This window comes from Eptatretus burgeri, chromosome 13 (genome assembly GCF_056783735.1).
Source record: "Eptatretus burgeri isolate ZD-2024b chromosome 13, Ebu_testis_v1, whole genome shotgun sequence".
Classification (NCBI taxonomy): domain Eukaryota; kingdom Metazoa; phylum Chordata; class Myxini; order Myxiniformes; family Myxinidae; genus Eptatretus; species Eptatretus burgeri.
This window is the reverse complement of record NC_140973.1, coordinates 48,803,329-48,820,648: the sequence shown is the minus strand read 5'-3', so window position 1 is coordinate 48,820,648 and position 17,320 is coordinate 48,803,329. Positions and strand designations below refer to the sequence as shown.

The window sequence follows — 17,320 nt, the reverse complement described above, 5'->3', positions numbered from 1 at the left end:
AGGTGCGGCGCGGCCGGCCGACTCTGGGATGCTGTCGCCTCAGTGGTGGCGCGTGATTGGTCGAGATGAATTCCGTGACGTGTCTCGGCGGCGGCACGTCATTGGAGGAACCGAAATCACGAGTCGCCTCAGCGGTGGCGCGTGATTGGTCGAGATGAATTCCGTGACGCGTCTCGGCGGCGGCACGTCATTGGAGGAACCGAAATCACTACTCGCGTCGGCCGCATGACTGGACGAAACAAAAACCGCTTCAGACAATTCGGAGGTGTTTTTTCTTCTCTCCTTCTGCCAAGTTCAGCCCTGCACGTGAATGAAGCACGACACCATTCAAACTATAGGTAAAGCTTCTGCGAGAAATATTGGGCTTTCCAAGTTTCAAACTCCAATTTTATCTGCAAGCCAGATGCAATCATCAAAAGAGCCATACCTGGCTCGCGAGCCACACGTTCCCGACCCCTGGTTTAATGTTTCCCAATGCACCACAACCAAAGCATTTGAGGGTGTCAGTGTTAACATATACTTGGTAATCGTGACTATTTACAGTGAACTTTAAAATGACGTTCAGAGAGGGATAATCCTTGCTGAGTACCATAAATACCTGTCTACGGAAACACATCACGTGACTGGCACGTCCATCTTTACAGCCCAAAGGGAGCATCGCAGCGTCCATAGCGCTGTCGCGCTTTCAGGATTAAATCACCGCTCAGGAATGGCGGTACATTTGAGATAACCACTTTCTGAGCAGGAGTATCTAAAGGATAATTCATCACAGTGTCCAGAGTCGAGGGACAGGCCTTGTTGGACGATGAGAGCGACGTGCTCTTCGTCGGACACAAACACGATAACCCGTTTATTAATCCGCGACGCGGCTCGTACCTCACCGAACCCGATAATGTTCCCAATCGCGAGAACAATCTCCTCCACCGAAACGCCCTCGGGTGGAGAGCAGGCGACGCCATTTTTCACGATATCCGTTGGAACGCGAAATATCGCTGCGAACGAGCGGCCGCCATGTTTCACCACACGACGACCGACGTCTTCCTCACTCAGGAGGAGGAAGTCACCAAAACACCCCAACCTTTCCCGAACTTTGGGAAAGGGAGCGCTAACCAAACAAAATAAGGAAAGATAAAGAGAAAAATTTCAAAAAAGCAAAATAAAGGTTTAAAGCGAAAAGTTTTTGAAGCGACGAACAGGGAAACGCCTAGAAAACTGACGATACCCTGACTAGCGCCGCGACGAGCTCTCTCTCTCTCTCTTCTCCGCACAGAGGGGAAACACGAGAAAACCTCACAAACAAAAACACAGGGAGTGAAATGGGCAATGTGGGAACACAAACCAGCACAACGAAGGACAGGAACTCACGACACGAAGCAAGCAGCCGCCATGACAGTACACACAACGAACCAACGGCCAGCAGGGGGGGGGAGAGAGGGAGAGAGGGAGAGACAAGAGAGGGAGAGACAAGAGAGGGAGAGACAGAGACAGAGACAGAGACAGAGACAGAGACAGAGACAGAGACAGAGACAGAGACAGAGACAGAGACAGAGACAGAGACAGAGACAGAGAGAGAGAGAGAGAGAGAGAGAGAGAGAGAGAGAGAGAGAGAGAGAGAGAGAGAGAGAGAGAGAGATTTTAAGTCCTTTCATTGTCACAAAGTACAAAAAATTATATATTTGCACCAACCATTGGTACATAAGTGCAATGCAGCAAAATGTGCTTCAGAAAAACACTAAAATACAATTCCATGAAAGGGGGGGGAAAAAAGCAGAGGAGACATTGAGAAGAGAGAAATAAAGAAAAGAAGAAATCATTAACTTTGTAAATGCCCACAGGCCACAGCACACTACAAGAGTATTACCAGTTGGAATTTGTGAGGTTTGGGAGAACCTTTATGACACCAAGTATTGGTGAACTCATCAAGCTTTTTTGTGTCTTGGAAGAAACAAAATCCAAGTTTAAGTCTCGCTGACACAAGAGCAGAAAGAACATGACATTACATTGCCCGATCGGTTTTCCATTTAATTCCATTCCATTTAATCTTGAGAGATATATTGCCAGTTTGGCTGTTGAGAAACCTCATAAGCATGTTTACCTTATTAGGGTTAGCATGGAAACCAAAAGTACAGGAACACAACGAGAACACAACATTCATTTTGTGTGACAAAATTAAGCCAATGAAATAAAGGGACCAACCTCACACAATAAGTGAAGGTATGGAACACATTTTCCACACATATGCAACACGGGCAACACGTAGATGCAGGGGAGAAATGACGAATTAGCCTCTTGGAAGGAACAATAAAGTGGATCAACCTCCACTGGAGATCACCGGACCTTTTACTCTCTCTCTATCGAGTGCAGCCTGTAGCTGCTGGTTGCATCATTGGTTGGGACGCGGCTATGCCACTGATGCAGTGTCCCCCTTACCAGTACACTGGTACTCATTTTTTTGACCTCGGAAGGATGACAGGCTGAGTCAACCTCCTGGTGTATTTCAATTCAGCGGCCAACGGGGCTTGAACTCAGGATGCTAGGATCCCAAGCCGCCACCCGAACCACTAAGCCAACACCAGGCTTAGGACCTTTTACTGATGAGCTTGCTATACATGGAGTCCCATGCAGGTTCAGAGGGGGGGGGGGTCCGGCAGGCATCAGTCTCTTCCACCGGGTTACTCCGTTCAATGGCGTATCACCTAGCAGTAACTCAACACAAGACTTGTACAAATCTTTACTGCTCGGCCTTTGAAAGAGGTTCGACCACATTCTAATGAGGGGTAAGTTGTAGGAAATAAATTGGACACATAATCCAGGGAAAATCCACTCATTGTCCAATACTTAATGCTCCGAAGTCCAAACTAATCCAAGGTGGAACCCTATTAATATGACCTCTAGCAAGACTTTTCTGATTACTCTTTAAGACCAAGTTCCCATGAGGTCAGCTATTTATTGAGCAGATTTCCACCGGCAACCTGAAACATGCCGGAGGTGCCACACTTTTGCGATGCCGGCTCTTATAAAATGTTGGCAGAAGTCCCAAATTCTGGGAATACTGGGGAAAAGAAGATTAAAAAAACAAAGGTTCTTGAGCAAACATCTTCTTGACATAGGTGTCCTGCTGGCGGCACACTGAAAGGCTCTGCCGGGCATTCGACAGACTCTGATAAAAAAAAAATCAGAGAGAGGAGATGTGTCAACACATTGAAGCAGTACCTGAAAACAGTGGTGGCCAGATCCAAGCCCAACTGCTTGCCGCAAAATGCGAGTCGCCAAGAGATGGCTTGGTGATTGCTTTTCTGACAACAGTCTTTGTTCAGAGGATAGCCGAAAGGCCATTATACAGCTCCTGACGTCGACGATGGACGTCAATGGATGGCATACAATGTTTGGTCACAACCAGTGATAGCCTACTAAAACTCAGTCCAACAGTTGCCTTTGCACTTCCTTCAACAAGTTTTTCGGTGGTTGTAGGCAGATGAACCTGCGCCATAAAAAAGAGGCAACTAAATTATTAATTACCAAGACCCGGCCTTTCTTAGAGAGGTGGGGCAGGGCCCTCTTCCACCAACTCAATCTTATTTTTACGGATTCAGCAACACCGTCCAAGCTTTTCTGGCCATATTGTGGGGGACCCCAGAAAAAAACCCCGAGATGTTTAACACCTTCATCCACCTATTTTAACTCTACAGGAAGGTGTACTGGCAGGACTCGCACCATTCCAGGTAAATTGTTTCTCACACAGGGAATCCATAAGCTTTACTTTTTCCCCCAGTTGCACGAGAGACAAAGCTAAACAATACAAATCTAAGACTTAACAAGAGCAGCAATGTCTTTATTATCTTCAACAACAACTGAGACATCATCAGCATATAACGATACGATAACTGAAGGGTACTCAGGGGATATAATCACTCCAGAGACGTTCTTCCTCAGTAACACAATAAATGATTCTATAACAAGGGTCAATAATAAGCCAGAGACCATGCAGCCTTGCCTAACCCCCTTTGTATCTGTATGGGGGAAACAAACTCATTGTTTACCTTGACTAGACTGAATATATTGTTATATAATAAAGCAATGCAAGTCCTGAAATTAACCACAAATCCACAAGCATCCAACACATGATACAGAAAACTATGATCGATGCCATCAAAAGCACTAAATCAAGAAAAATTATACCAAAGTCATTCTGTACACAGTTTCCATCTATCAAGTCTCTTATGAAAAAAAAATGGTCATAAATGGATCTGCCTGGGATGCAATAACTCTGATCAGGATGAACCAGTTCACCAATTACTTTTTTTTTTAGTCTATTTGCCAAGACTTTGTAAAAGATTATATAATCAGTGCAAAGCAAAGAAACAGATCTCCAATTCTTCATGTGTTGCAAGTCACCGGCCTTTGGAAGGAGGGACATTACCACTCTTCTCAAGCTTAGAGGCAGTCCTCAAATGCAGCAAAGACGATTCCAAGACATGCATCAGTTCTGGGCCTGACAGGTCCCAAAATTCCACATAAAATTCAGCCGGCGGGCCATCAATTCCGGGAGCACTTTTCGAGTCCATTCCAGCTAAGGCTTGGGTTAACTCCTCCTGCGTAATTGTTGAGTCCAAGTCTCGACGCTGGGGCTCAGTTAGAGAGGAGAAGTGAGAGGATAATTGTCTCATCATTTCATCACAAATAGTTTGTTTTGTAAACAGATTGGAGAAGAAATCTTTAACACACAACCATATGTCTCTAGGATTTACTACAACAGCTCTGTTGGGGTTAAGAATAGAAAATGTATCATTTGGTGACTTACTGGTGGAATATAAACTGAAAAAAAATTAATATATTTATTAGGGGTATCTAATACCTTTAAGTTTTTAACCCTTCGTCTGAGTAATAACCCAGCTGCTTTCTCTTGGATTAACTCTCTTAACTGAATCTTCTTTTCTACTAATAATTGATAACTTCTTACATTATTACTTCCAGTTTACCTTGCAGCTGCACAATGTTGGCTTCTAAACAAGCCATTGTCATATTATTAACATTTTTAATGTTTGCTCTGAACTGCTGACAAAACACCCGAATATGGGTTTTTATATTGTCCCCCCCATAAATTCACTGAAGAAAAAGAGGGTTTTCTTCGGATTTGATTAGCCCAGAAAACTTGGAAAGCTTCTCTAAACAGATCATCTTCTAAAAGATTGGTATTAAATTTCCAACATGCACTTCAACGTGTTGACTGAGGGGAAAAATAGATGATGGAAAATAGATGGAAAATAGTCTGGAGAGACCACAGTGTTCCTAAACCGTGAGTATATATCCCATCGGCCGAGTCTCACAAAGGAAAACCTCCCTCTGGGAAGAAGGCGCCAAGTAAACTGAGATTCATTGGGTAACGTACCCTCAATATGTCGAACAAACCCACCTGAGAAAAGAAAAGCAATAAATCACTGCAAGATTCGCGATGATGTTCTGGTGTATTCCTGTCCATTCTGGGTTTGAAGGTGCAGTTAAAATCACCAACAATGCAAACACAGAGACTTAAATCAACCACCTGTAAATGATCGATCACAGACACAAAGTAGGCTCGCTGTTCTGCACTCTCATGAGGTGCATCCACATTGAATAATGTGAAATGGAAATTGCTAATCACTAGTTCAAGAGAGATAAACCGGCCTTTGGCAATCTCCTGAAAGAGGCATGACTCCAGGTGTTCGGGTGCCAAAGGCGATTTTCTTCACTCAAAGGGTTTGGTTGGGTGTTGTGAAATCTCAAGACCGGTCTTCGTAATGAATTTCCTGAGACGGTGAAACTGTGACTTTGTTCATGGGAACTCATCGGCCTTTCTCATGATTTCTTTTTGCAGTTTGAATAAATGAAAGTAGATTAAAAAAAATTATCTTTGATAACTACATTTTGCTGTCTATAAGTTTCATTTAAAAAAGAAAGAATGAGTTGAGGAGCTATCATTGGCTGATCAAACAGAGACCGAGACAACTCGGGAACCTCGACTTCAACAGATTCTGACAAATCAGACAAGGCACCTCCAGGGTCGAGGATGTCAGCCTCCATAGTCACGAATGGAATGTTCAGAATCTCAGGAGATTCACAGGAAAGCTCTACTGTGTTGCCATCATTTCCATGGTGTTCCTTATGCTCAACAGGAGTTGAAACATTGGTTTCACACTCTTGCGGAGCCTTATCTTCCGATTCAATCGGAGATCCGGGAGTACAATTTTGAATCTACATCAATAAAGGGGCACTGAAGAGGGACGAGTCAATCACTGTCTGCTCGTTCGCAGTGGTTAGTAATGGTAATTGTTCATTTGAAACTTCATAATCTGCAAACTTTGAGATGTACTTTCCTCAACCACAGGACCGACTTCACTATCTTTTTTTCAATACAAGTCGAAACATGAGGAACACGTTGAGGTGAATTTTCAGCCATGCTGTCCTCCAATACTACCTTCTTTGCAGTCCGGATAGAAAAACGAGCAGCTGATGCTCTCCGTTTCTTTGAAATAATAATAGGATCCTCTTTCATTGCTTCACTCCATGACGAATCAGCAGGAATAGTCATCAAACTTGGATTGACCCCATTTACTGGAATGGGAAATGAAATACTATCGGTTTCAACACCGAGTACCAGGGTATTGCTAACATTCATCTCACTGCAGGTGAGAACAGCAGGAACAGTTAAACTAACGGGATTCACTTCAGTCGTTTGAATGGGATTTCAGGTATTAATATCCTTTTTACAATCCATATCTACATGAACATTGTCACCACACTGTAAACACAAAACTTTAAGGCAGAAATATTTAACATGATCAAAGGCTCCACAGAGAAAGCACGTTAACGAGGCTGACGAGGCATATATTTGATACTCGCAATCATTGAAATTTACTTTGAACGAAATGTTCAACTCCAAATCATCGCCACGATCGGGAAGTACCATATATGTCTGTTGATGGAAACTCATTACATGTTTTATCCCCTTGTCACTGCTCCTTAAGGGGATCAGTGACATTCTCGAAACAACTGTTCCATAATGAGATTGGACTGACATCAGTGTGTCATTTGGTATGAATGGTGGAGCATTGGACACGACGATTTTCACCGGAGTATCCATGAGGTAAGCTCACACAAAAACACCACTCTCGGTGGTTAATCGTGCACTCACAACATTGTGAACAAAACTTTCATCAGACACGAACACAACAACTTTCCGATTCATTCGCCACGCAGCGTGGACATGTTCAAACCCGATTATACTCCCAACTGCGAGGACGACGTCCTCAGTGAGGACTCCTTCTGGTGGAACACACAAGAGTGTATGTTTCCAAGTTAAATTATAATCAAACGCCTCATTCCGAGGACATGTATTCGCCATGATGGCAATTTAACTAACACCTCTTTGCCAGGACCAGCCAAGAAGGTCAAAAAATAAACCAAATTAAAATAAATTAATAATAATGAGACTCGTCATACGAAAAAAATGTTGATGGAGCATCATCAACACTGGATAGGCCACACCTAAGTTGGAGAGTTCTCGCTCTTTCTCTCTCTCAAGGACAGAGGGCGTCAAAAACGCAACCAGTAAACCAAAAGAAACACAGCAGGATAGAAGGGAAAAGCTGACACATACAAAAAACAAACGAGAGAGAGAGAGAGAGAGAGAGAGAGAGAGAGAGAGAGAGAGAGAGAGAGAGAGAGAGAGAGAGAGAGAGAGAGAGAGAGAGAGAGAGAGAGAGAGAGAGAGAGAGAGAGAGAGAGAGAGAGAGAGAGAGAGAGAGAGAGAGAGAGAGAGAGAGAGAGAGAGAGAGAGAGAGAGAGAGAGAGAGAGAGAGAGAGAGAGAGAGAGAGAGAGAGAGAGAGAGAGAGAGAGAGAGAGAGAGAGAGAGAGAGAGAGAGAGAGAGAGAGAGAGAGAGAGAGAGAGAGAGAGAGAGAGAGAGAGAGAGAGAGAGAGAGAGAGAGAGAGAGAGAGAGAGAGAGAGAGAGAGAGAGAGAGAGAGAGAGAGAGAGAGAGAGAGAGAGAGAGAGAGAGAGAGAGAGAGAGAGAGAGAGAGAGAGAGAGAGAGAGAGAGAGAGAGAGAGAGAGAGAGAGAGAGAGAGAGAGAGAGAGAGAGAGAGAGAGAGAGAGAGAGAGAGAGAGAGAGAGAGAGAGAGAGAGAGAGAGAGAGAGAGAGAGAGAGAGAGAGAGAGAGAGAGAGAGAGAGAGAGAGAGAGAGAGAGAGAGAGAGAGAGAGAGAGAGAGAGAGAGAGAGAGAGAGAGAGAGAGAGAGAGAGAGAGAGAGAGAGAGAGAGAGAGAGAGAGAGAGAGAGAGAGAGAGAGAGAGAGAGAGAGAGAGAGAGAGAGAGAGAGAGAGAGAGAGAGAGAGAGAGAGAGAGAGAGAGAGAGAGAGAGAGAGAGAGAGAGAGAGAGAGAGAGAGAGAGAGAGAGAGAGAGAGAGAGAGAGAGAGAGAGAGAGAGAGAGAGAGAGAGAGAGAGAGAGAGAGAGAGAGAGAGAGAGAGAGAGAGAGAGAGACTGACTGACTGACTGACTTTTGGGGTCCTTTTATTACAAAAGTAAAAATATATGTATGTGCAATTTACAAATTATAAAATATCAAGAAAAGGAAGAAGAAAAAAAAAAGATTAATTGCGTGGAGAAAAACAGGAAATAGAAAATCAAAAAAAAAATGTTCATTTGAAATCTAAGAAAAGTAAAACAAAAAAAAGCTATACTACAAATTCCAAACAGGTTACATAATTTTAGGAAAGATATCAAACAAATAATACCAAATCATTTTCATGTACCTCACAAACACCATCCAAGCACCATTTTTCCACAAAATCATCAACAATGTCCATGGCTTTGAAAAATATAAATTCAGGTTTTAACCTTGCAGAAACAAGCGCACTGAAAAATGACATTACGTTGCATTGTTGAAGGGGTTTTCATTTCTCTTCTCCTTTCTCGATAAATATATATCAAGCTTTGCTATACCTACAAAAAAACACAGCAGTTCATACTTTTTGCCATGTTGGTATTCTTTTTTATACCCCAAAATAAATGATCAAAAATTAAATGTGAAATTCATTTTGAGAGAAACAAAATTTAACCAATGAAATAATGGAATAAGTCTTTTACAGTCAATAAAAAAAACGAAATAAGTCCTCGTTTACAGAGCGAAATGGGCAGCATGCAGCTATTGGAGCAAAGTTCCTGACATATGTGTTACATGGGATGATCCAGTGGGAAAGGTGCCACTGAAGATCCCCTGTTCTTTTGGCGATTAGTTTACAATACACTGATCCCCATACAGGTTCAGAGGAGAAACCGGCAGGAAGTAGCCTCTTCCAACGTGACACTCTATTTAGTGGTGAAACATTGATAATTATCTTCAAACATAACTTGTACAGGCTCTTGCTGGTGGCAGTATGGAGTTCATTTGTCCCTGTGCTAAAGCCGCTGTCACACCTTGACGTTTTAGCCAGCGTATGGCAACGTATCAAAATGTATGTAAAACGCTGGCATACGCTGAACTATTGATGTTTTTTTTCCAGTTTTGGGCGTATTCATAACGAGTTGGACGTATGCATAACGTAGTAGTAACGTGCACAGATCGTTTCGATAACATATAGATAACTTATACCAACGAATGCTTAGCGTGTTGTCAGCGTTCACAACCTATGCCCAACGATAGTCTAACGTATGCATAGCGTGCGGCAGCATATCGCCGACGATCACATGGCGTAGCCTATTGAAAGGCTGCCGCTCGACGATTCAAATCATAACCGCAATAGACATGGAAGTGTGAAGCCGCTGTCACAGCTTGACGTTTTAGCCAGCGTATGCCGACGTATGAAAAATTTGCCAAATATGCTGGCACACGTCGAATACGTTATGGGCAAGTTTTGTATACGCTAAGAGCACGCTGAAGCACGCTGGCATACGTCGTAGTACGCCGAGTATGTCGACAAATTTTAAGCATGCTGAAAATTTTTTGACGTTTGCCAGCGTATGATGCACACGTTCCGCATACGCTGGCCATACGTTGTAGGCACGTTATGCAATCGTTGACACACGTCGTTATGCAATCCAAACTGGACAAGAAGGTACCAAACTGAAATAAGTCAAACTAAAATGAATAACAAAAATACCCCTGAGCGGGAGTGCCGGTCATCTCTGCCACAGGTCAAAAGTAACTCTGTGCCAGACTGGAATAGGGGCAGTTCATGAAGTACATACGCTCTACTTCTGGGTTTCAAAACCACCCACCCCTCTCTGTATGCAGGCGAGTGACCACCCACCCACCCCCCTCTGTATGCAGGCAAGTGATCACCCACCCACCCCCCTCTGTATGCAGGCAAGTGAACACCCATCCACCCCCCTCTGTATACAGGCTAGTGACCACCCACCCACCCCCCTCTGTATGCAGGCTAGTGACCACCCACCCACCCACCCCCCTCTGTATGCAGGCTAGTGCCCACCCACCCACCCACCCCCTCTGTATGCAGGCTAGCGACCACCCACCCACCCCCCTCTGTATGCAGGCTAGTGACCACCCACCCCTCCCCCTCTGTATGCAGGCTAGTGACCACCCCCCCCCCCCCCCCGTATGCAGGCAAGTCACCATCCACCCACCCCGCTCTGTATGCAGGCTAGTGACCACCCACCCACCCCCCTCTGTATGCAGGCGAGCGACCACCCCCTCTGTATGCAGGCTAGTGACCACCCACCCACCCCCCTCTGTATGCAGGCTAGTGACCACCCACCCACCCCCCTCTGTATGCAGGCTAGTGACCACCCACCCACCCCCTCATACATCGCCAATCGCTTGCAAAGCCAACAGTTCCTAATGAACCGATGTTTGTAAGCCATGACGATGCAGTCCCAAGCGGTGTAATTTACCTTTTTCTTTTAATATCACAGCACATCATTTATGAAAATAAAAGTACAAATTGACATTCAAGACAATGTTAATGTCATAAATGAAAGTAAGTGTGCATATAAACTTGTGTTCCATTGTTGTAGTTAAATCTGACAAAAGCTTAGAATACAATATTTGTCTCGGAGAGTTCCGGTTCTTAATTTAATATATTTATTTTTGTACGTACTTTATAAACGGCCCATACGGGGAATCAGAGCGAAGTTTGAAGGGCTATAAAATCGGAACGAGAGCAAATTTCAAAAAAATGGCTCATGTTGTTCTAGATAATAGTCCATAGTATCTGAAACACTAATAACATTTGATCTCTCTTGATAAATGAGGGAGGAGATACGATTTGAAATCGACGATTTTCGCAAATTTGACAGCCTCGTGACGTTGACCTCGACCTTGGACGACCTTGAAAGTTATATCGTTGTGCACGTCCCATCGACCTCTATCCATTCCACTATTGGTTATTTGTCTCCACTCGGTTTGATTCTGGACGGACGGAAGAAACAGACTTCGAGACTGTTATTCTTTGATCATCTCTACTGAGATGATAGAGAGGACCTAAAAACACATTATAAGCAAACAGGCTTACAAAGCATTGTCAAAGCGGAGATGCCGTGCCCAGAGTGGGCCCACTATACATATATATATATATATATATATATATATATATATATATATATATATATATATATATATATATATATATATATATATATATATATATATATATATATATATATATATATATATATATATATATATATATCTCAGACAAAGGTGTAGAGAAGTGAAAAGAAAAACGTCAAAAACACAAAGGAAAGGGGGGGGGGGCGGCAGGAGGAGACAAAAACACACTGACAATCACCACAATACAGAGCAATTGCACACAGCCACCACGACACCACACCCGAAGAACGAAATACCACCAGGAGACAAGAGAGAAAGAAAAAGAGAAAAAAAGAGAAAGAAAGGTAAAAAGGTAAAAAGGTAAAAAGGTAAAAAGGTAAAAAGGTAAAAAGGTAAAAAGGTAAAAAGGTAAAAAGGTAGAGAGAGCGAGAGAGAGAGCGAGAGCGAGAGCGAGAGCGAGAGCGAGAGCGAGAGCGAGAGCGAGAGCGAGAGCGAGAGCGAGAGCGAGAGCGAGAGCGAGAGCGAGAGCGAGAGCGAGAGCGAGAGCGAGAGCGAGAGCGAGAGCGAGAGAGAGAGCGAGAGAGAGAGCGAGAGAGAGAGAGAGAGAGAGAGAGAGAGAGAGAGAGAGAGAGAGAGAGAGAGAGAGAGAGAGAGAGAGAGAGAGAGAGAGAGAGAGAGAGAGAGAGAGAGATTTTTGACATTTTATTCCTCTTTATTTCTGGGAAATCAAAAACCAATAGCAAACTTTGTACAAAGTTAAAATGAGGAAAGAAGTTGTACATAAATCCAAGGTAAAATCATAAATTAACTATAACAACACCATCAACAAGTTTACATAATGATTCCTCCACACACTTCTGAAAAAAAACAACGTAAAATTGCTGAGTTGAAATTCAAAGTGCAAACATAACATGACAAAGGCCTTTAAAAGATTTTGCATTTTATGCTTCCTTGACAGATATATAGCAAGTTTAGCCTCGGAAGTCAAATAATTTGCTAAAAGACGCTCACTTTTGCATCAGTAATAAATACTAAAACAGAAGATAAAAACACAATGTGTAAAAACACCGAAGATAAAAACACAATGAGAGACAGAGACAGAGACACAGATATCATCAAAACCAAAGATAAAAACACAATGTGTAAAAACAAGGCCTATCCTTCAGAACACATGTGATAAAACCATAATGGGGGGGGGTGGGGGGGAGAGAAACCTTGGGCACTCATTAAAATTGTGAAAAATGTTTTCAGTAGCACGGCAGAAGGGACACAATTCCATGTTACTAGAACACATATGATGAGATAAAACATTAGAAGCTAAATGTAGTGCACCAGCCGCCACTGCAAGTCTCCAGAGGGCTTGGCAATGGGCGCCTTATACATAACAAGCCAATGGAGAGTAGTGGAAGGAGTATTCCGGACCATCCTTTTACAGTGCACTTGTGGTTCTGCAGGTCTATCAGGAACACGGGTTTTAACACACAAAAAATAAATAAAATATTTTTTTTTACATTGAGTTAAAGGAGGTAATAATACCTTGAAAGTGAAGTAAAAGTACTGGAAAAGGGTGTTGCGGCGAAGGAGTGTCTCCCACCTGTGGAAACCATTTTAGCCGGTCCACTTGAAAAAGTGCAGAATTACAGAAAATATTCTCTCTATGACCTGAATGGACTTAACTCCAGTGGCCAAATCCACCTAAGCAGCCAGCCTCCACTTATAAGGAAAAGGAGTTCTGAAACATTTAACTTTGGTGTATCCGGCATCAATAAAATTTTGCAGAAAATTGCGGTCACCACAGACCCCTTCGAAAATAGGGTATAAAAAAATTGGCTCGTTTAAAAAACATTAAAAGGGAGTAGCTGCTGTCATCATGGTGGACGGTAACTGCCTGCCCTGCCTCCAGCATACTTCTGCAGAACAGGGGCATTGATGTGATATTGACTTTCTTGGTGTCAATCAGAAACAGTTCTTGATCGGAGCTGAGTTTCCCTGCCTGTCGAAGTAGACAGTGAGCAAGCAAAGGCTTTCCAAGAAACATTTGTGTATGGCAACCTACGCAGTGAAAGGAGGTGAAAAGCCATCACCTTGCTGGTAATAGCGATCAGCCCCTGTCCTCCTTTGGCGAGAGGCAGGATTGGAACACCGGGCCGGAGCAAGTGGTCCCCTCCCCCCACCCCTTCCCCCCAAAAATAAGTCAATAAAAATAGTTTGTAGCTTTTTAAGAATAATATCTGGGGCTGCAGTGCTGTAAAAATATGCCAAAGCATTGAAGCCGGGAGGTTATACTGTATATAACAAGGGTACGACCCCGATATGAGACGACTAAGTAGTCCCTTCCATTTTAGCAACCGTCTCTCAGTTTTATTTCTGAAAAATTGCCATTTTTTCAAAATGAAATTTTGAGTGCTTAGAAAGACACCTCGATACAGAATTCCATCCCTTGCCCATTCAAGTTGCTTGGGCAGGGTTGGAGGAGTAGCGCCATTTTGCGGACCGAGATAGAGAGCTTTGCTCTTTTTCCAGTTCACTTTTGCAGAATTTGCCACTGAATTCATGGACACAGTGGACCAAGGAAATCACCTTAACTGGGTTCGCCACTGGTTGGGGAAGGAAATCATGAAGATGTGCCCACAACCGAGTGAGCAAAGGCTCAATTGTGAGGGAGTACAGGAGGCTGGAAAAAGGGCAGCCTTTACAAATGCCTCTACAAGCTGGGAAATTTGACATAAAATATTATTAACTTTGAGTAGACTAAAAATATTTTTATACAGTAACTGGATGGAAGAAATAAAAATTTCCCCCAGAACCAAACCCCCATAAGACAGAAAAAAGATAAAAGTGATCATCGGTATCAAAGGCTTTTTCCTGGTCGAGAAAAACCAAGCCAACATTTCTTTGCTTAAGACTACAGATATTAATCATATCACGCACCACAAAAATACTGTCACGCATTGTTCTTTTGATCACCCCAATAACGGGCCTGAGCCAATTGGTGGGAGCTTTGAGAATATGTTATAGTCTGTGCAAAGCAATGAGATTGGACGCCAGATGTACAGTTGCTGAAGGTCACCTTTTTGGGGACAAAGGCAAGTACTTCAAAAGCCCTACTTCAGCTCAACGGCAATGAGCCTGATTGTAGACCGTCGATCAGAACTTCGAGTAGCGCTGGTCCCAAGAGGTTCCAAAAGGTTCTGTAGAGTTCTACAGAAGTACATCTGGGCCAGTGGCCTTGCCAGTTGGTAAAGTCTGTTGGGCAGCCTGGAGTTCCTCCAAAGTTACTTCCTTATATAGTTGAAGACATGCAGATTCTGACAAGATGGGAAGGGAAGAATTCTGAGATTCCACGATCTCATTATCAATGCTATTGGCATGGTACAGTTCAGAGAAATAATTATTGAGTGAAGCTCTGATATCTTTTTGATTGTGTGTTATCCTTCCTTCTTTCACCCTCAGTGAAGTTATCTGCTGATTTATCTTTGTTCGTACTTCCATTCCAAAAAAGAACTTGGAGGAGGCATCCAAATGGCACAGATTCTCCATTCGGAGACTAATCAGAGCTCCTCTGCTTGCTTTGCACAAAGTCCAGCAAGACGGGCTTTTTTCTTTGCCAGCAAAAAGTTGGTTCTTTCAGCATTGGAAGCTGAAAGGTTGGATTGTAAAGAAATAATTTACTTGGTAACCAAGGATTGAAGGGCAGAGCCATATCGAGTATGATAGGCTCCGTATTGCTGGCAAAAGGATTTTATCAGTACTTTGGCGTTGTCCCACCATTGCACAAGACATGGAAAGGAAGGGTTGTGTTGGAGTAGGGTCCTCCAAAAGATATCAAAGGCATCAAGAAACACTGGATCTTCCAAGAGGCTTCCATTAATGGTCCAGTAGGCAACACCTCGGTTACGAACTGGCAGAGCACAGAACTGCATGCAACGACAGGAGTACAGTGTTTGCACCAGGTATGAGATGTTCAGCATTGATGCGAAAGATCCCAGGAGCTATACACCATTTCAACCAGTTCACTGCAGCCTGTGTTTCCACAAACAAAGGTGGATCACAGTTGATTGGAGGGTCATCAATAGGGATAGTAACACCCCTGATATCAAACTCGACAGCTGATGGATCAGCCTGGTACAGCCACTCAAAGTCACCGGCCCAGGGGACCTTCACTTTGGGCTCCTCTGTCAAGAGCCCACCACCCTCCGCTCCAACTGCACTACACTGAGGGATGGGCTTGGAGGAACACAATCTGCGAATTCCCCTGTAAACAGGATGAGAATCATTTGACCAAAGGTGATGCTCTATCCCCCTCACAGATTCCTCCACCCTCAGCACACGTACAGTTTTACCCCTCAACTCCCAGAGCAGCTTTCGTTCGCAGCCTGATGGAGTACTGATCTCCCCTCTGGGTTGGTGCTCCTGCCTCTCACCTTTCTCAGCTTCACACTGTGAAAAACCAAGGCATTTAGGATCAATGGTATCTCCCACGGTGAGGCTGAGTCTTTGGGACTCTCACTGTCTCACCGCAGGTTGGTCAGTGGTGGTATTTGTCTTCCAGAGTCTCCTCTCCGGTCTCCTCTCCCCAAGCTCTGTCTGCGATATGGCTCCCCCCCCCACATTTTTGCAGGGACTTCAAGGTCTGCCAGCAATTCCATCTGGTAAAACTACCAAAATCATGAATCACTGCTCACCTTCACTTTTTCATTTCTCTTTTTTTCCTGCCTTTCGAATAAACTCCCACATACTCTTCAATGCCATTCTTTGCTCCAGGCCTTCAAAACAACTGTTCAACACCACCTGTCATCTTCCCCCATCCAAAACCACGATTTTTTTCTACCCCCGTTAATCCACGCCAAACTCACCTCCTTAAAATTCCCTGCTTTCCTGCCTGAAAGCCCCTGTAGTGTCCATCTTGTATACCCCATGTTCCCTGCTCCATCCCTCTCACTTCCAGAGATCTCCTAATGACTCTGTTCCCCACTGTTTTGGCCTTCCCTCTCCTGCGCCCCCCCCCCCTTTCCCTTGTACATTGTGTGTTTGCTCTCATACAAGCCTCGTCAATGTATACAAAAAAAAAAGAAAAAAAACTCAGCTCTGTCATTTAGCCTGGTCCTGCAACTCTGATCAATGATATCCAGTGTCCCTTGAAAGACAAAATTCTTCTTCGCCTCATGGTGAGTTCCATGACATCCACCGGCAACATCAAGGATGGTGGTCTTCAACACATAGCAACTCTTCAGGATTCTCCAAAGCACCCATATCCCAACTCAGCCTGTTCACAAAATCCTCAGCTACCCTCTCATCCTTGAGCTTGCCAACATCCAGCCTAGTTATCATGGATGGTATCATTCTCCGGGATTTAAGCTGCAACTTCAGAGTTGCTACAACAAGCCTGTGGTCGGTATAAAGGAACCGAGCACTCCGGTAGACCATGCAATTCTAGATCATCCTCAAGTGACCAACAACGAGCACATGGTCAATGTCTTTTGCCACAACACAAGCGTTGGAATACCAAGTCCAGCGATGAGCTTGTGGCTGCTGAAACCATGAACCCACCACCCGAAGTCCATGACTTCTTGCAAAGTCAAGGAGCATAGTGCTTTTCTGGTTCACAGTTCCAAACCCATGGGGACCAAAACATGTCTCATAACTATCCCTATCAGTTCCAGTCGATGCAATGAAATACCCCAAGACAAGAAAACTATCTCGCCTGGGGCACTGATCAACCACAGACTTGAGCAGGGCATATAATGCGTCCATCACGGTGAGATCACTCGTCTC

The 17,320-nt window shown here is 43.9% G+C and overlaps 1 protein-coding gene and 1 pseudogene across 6 annotated transcripts in view; both read right to left on the bottom strand.

Moving 5' to 3' along the window:
* LOC147014431 (forkhead box protein P2-like) overlaps nt 1–17,320 on the bottom strand; it is a 715,070-nt gene that overhangs the window by 626,374 nt on the left and 71,376 nt on the right. The gene's annotated exons all lie outside the window — the stretch shown is intronic.
* LOC147014432 (uncharacterized) lies at nt 3,622–7,637 on the bottom strand (annotated as a pseudogene).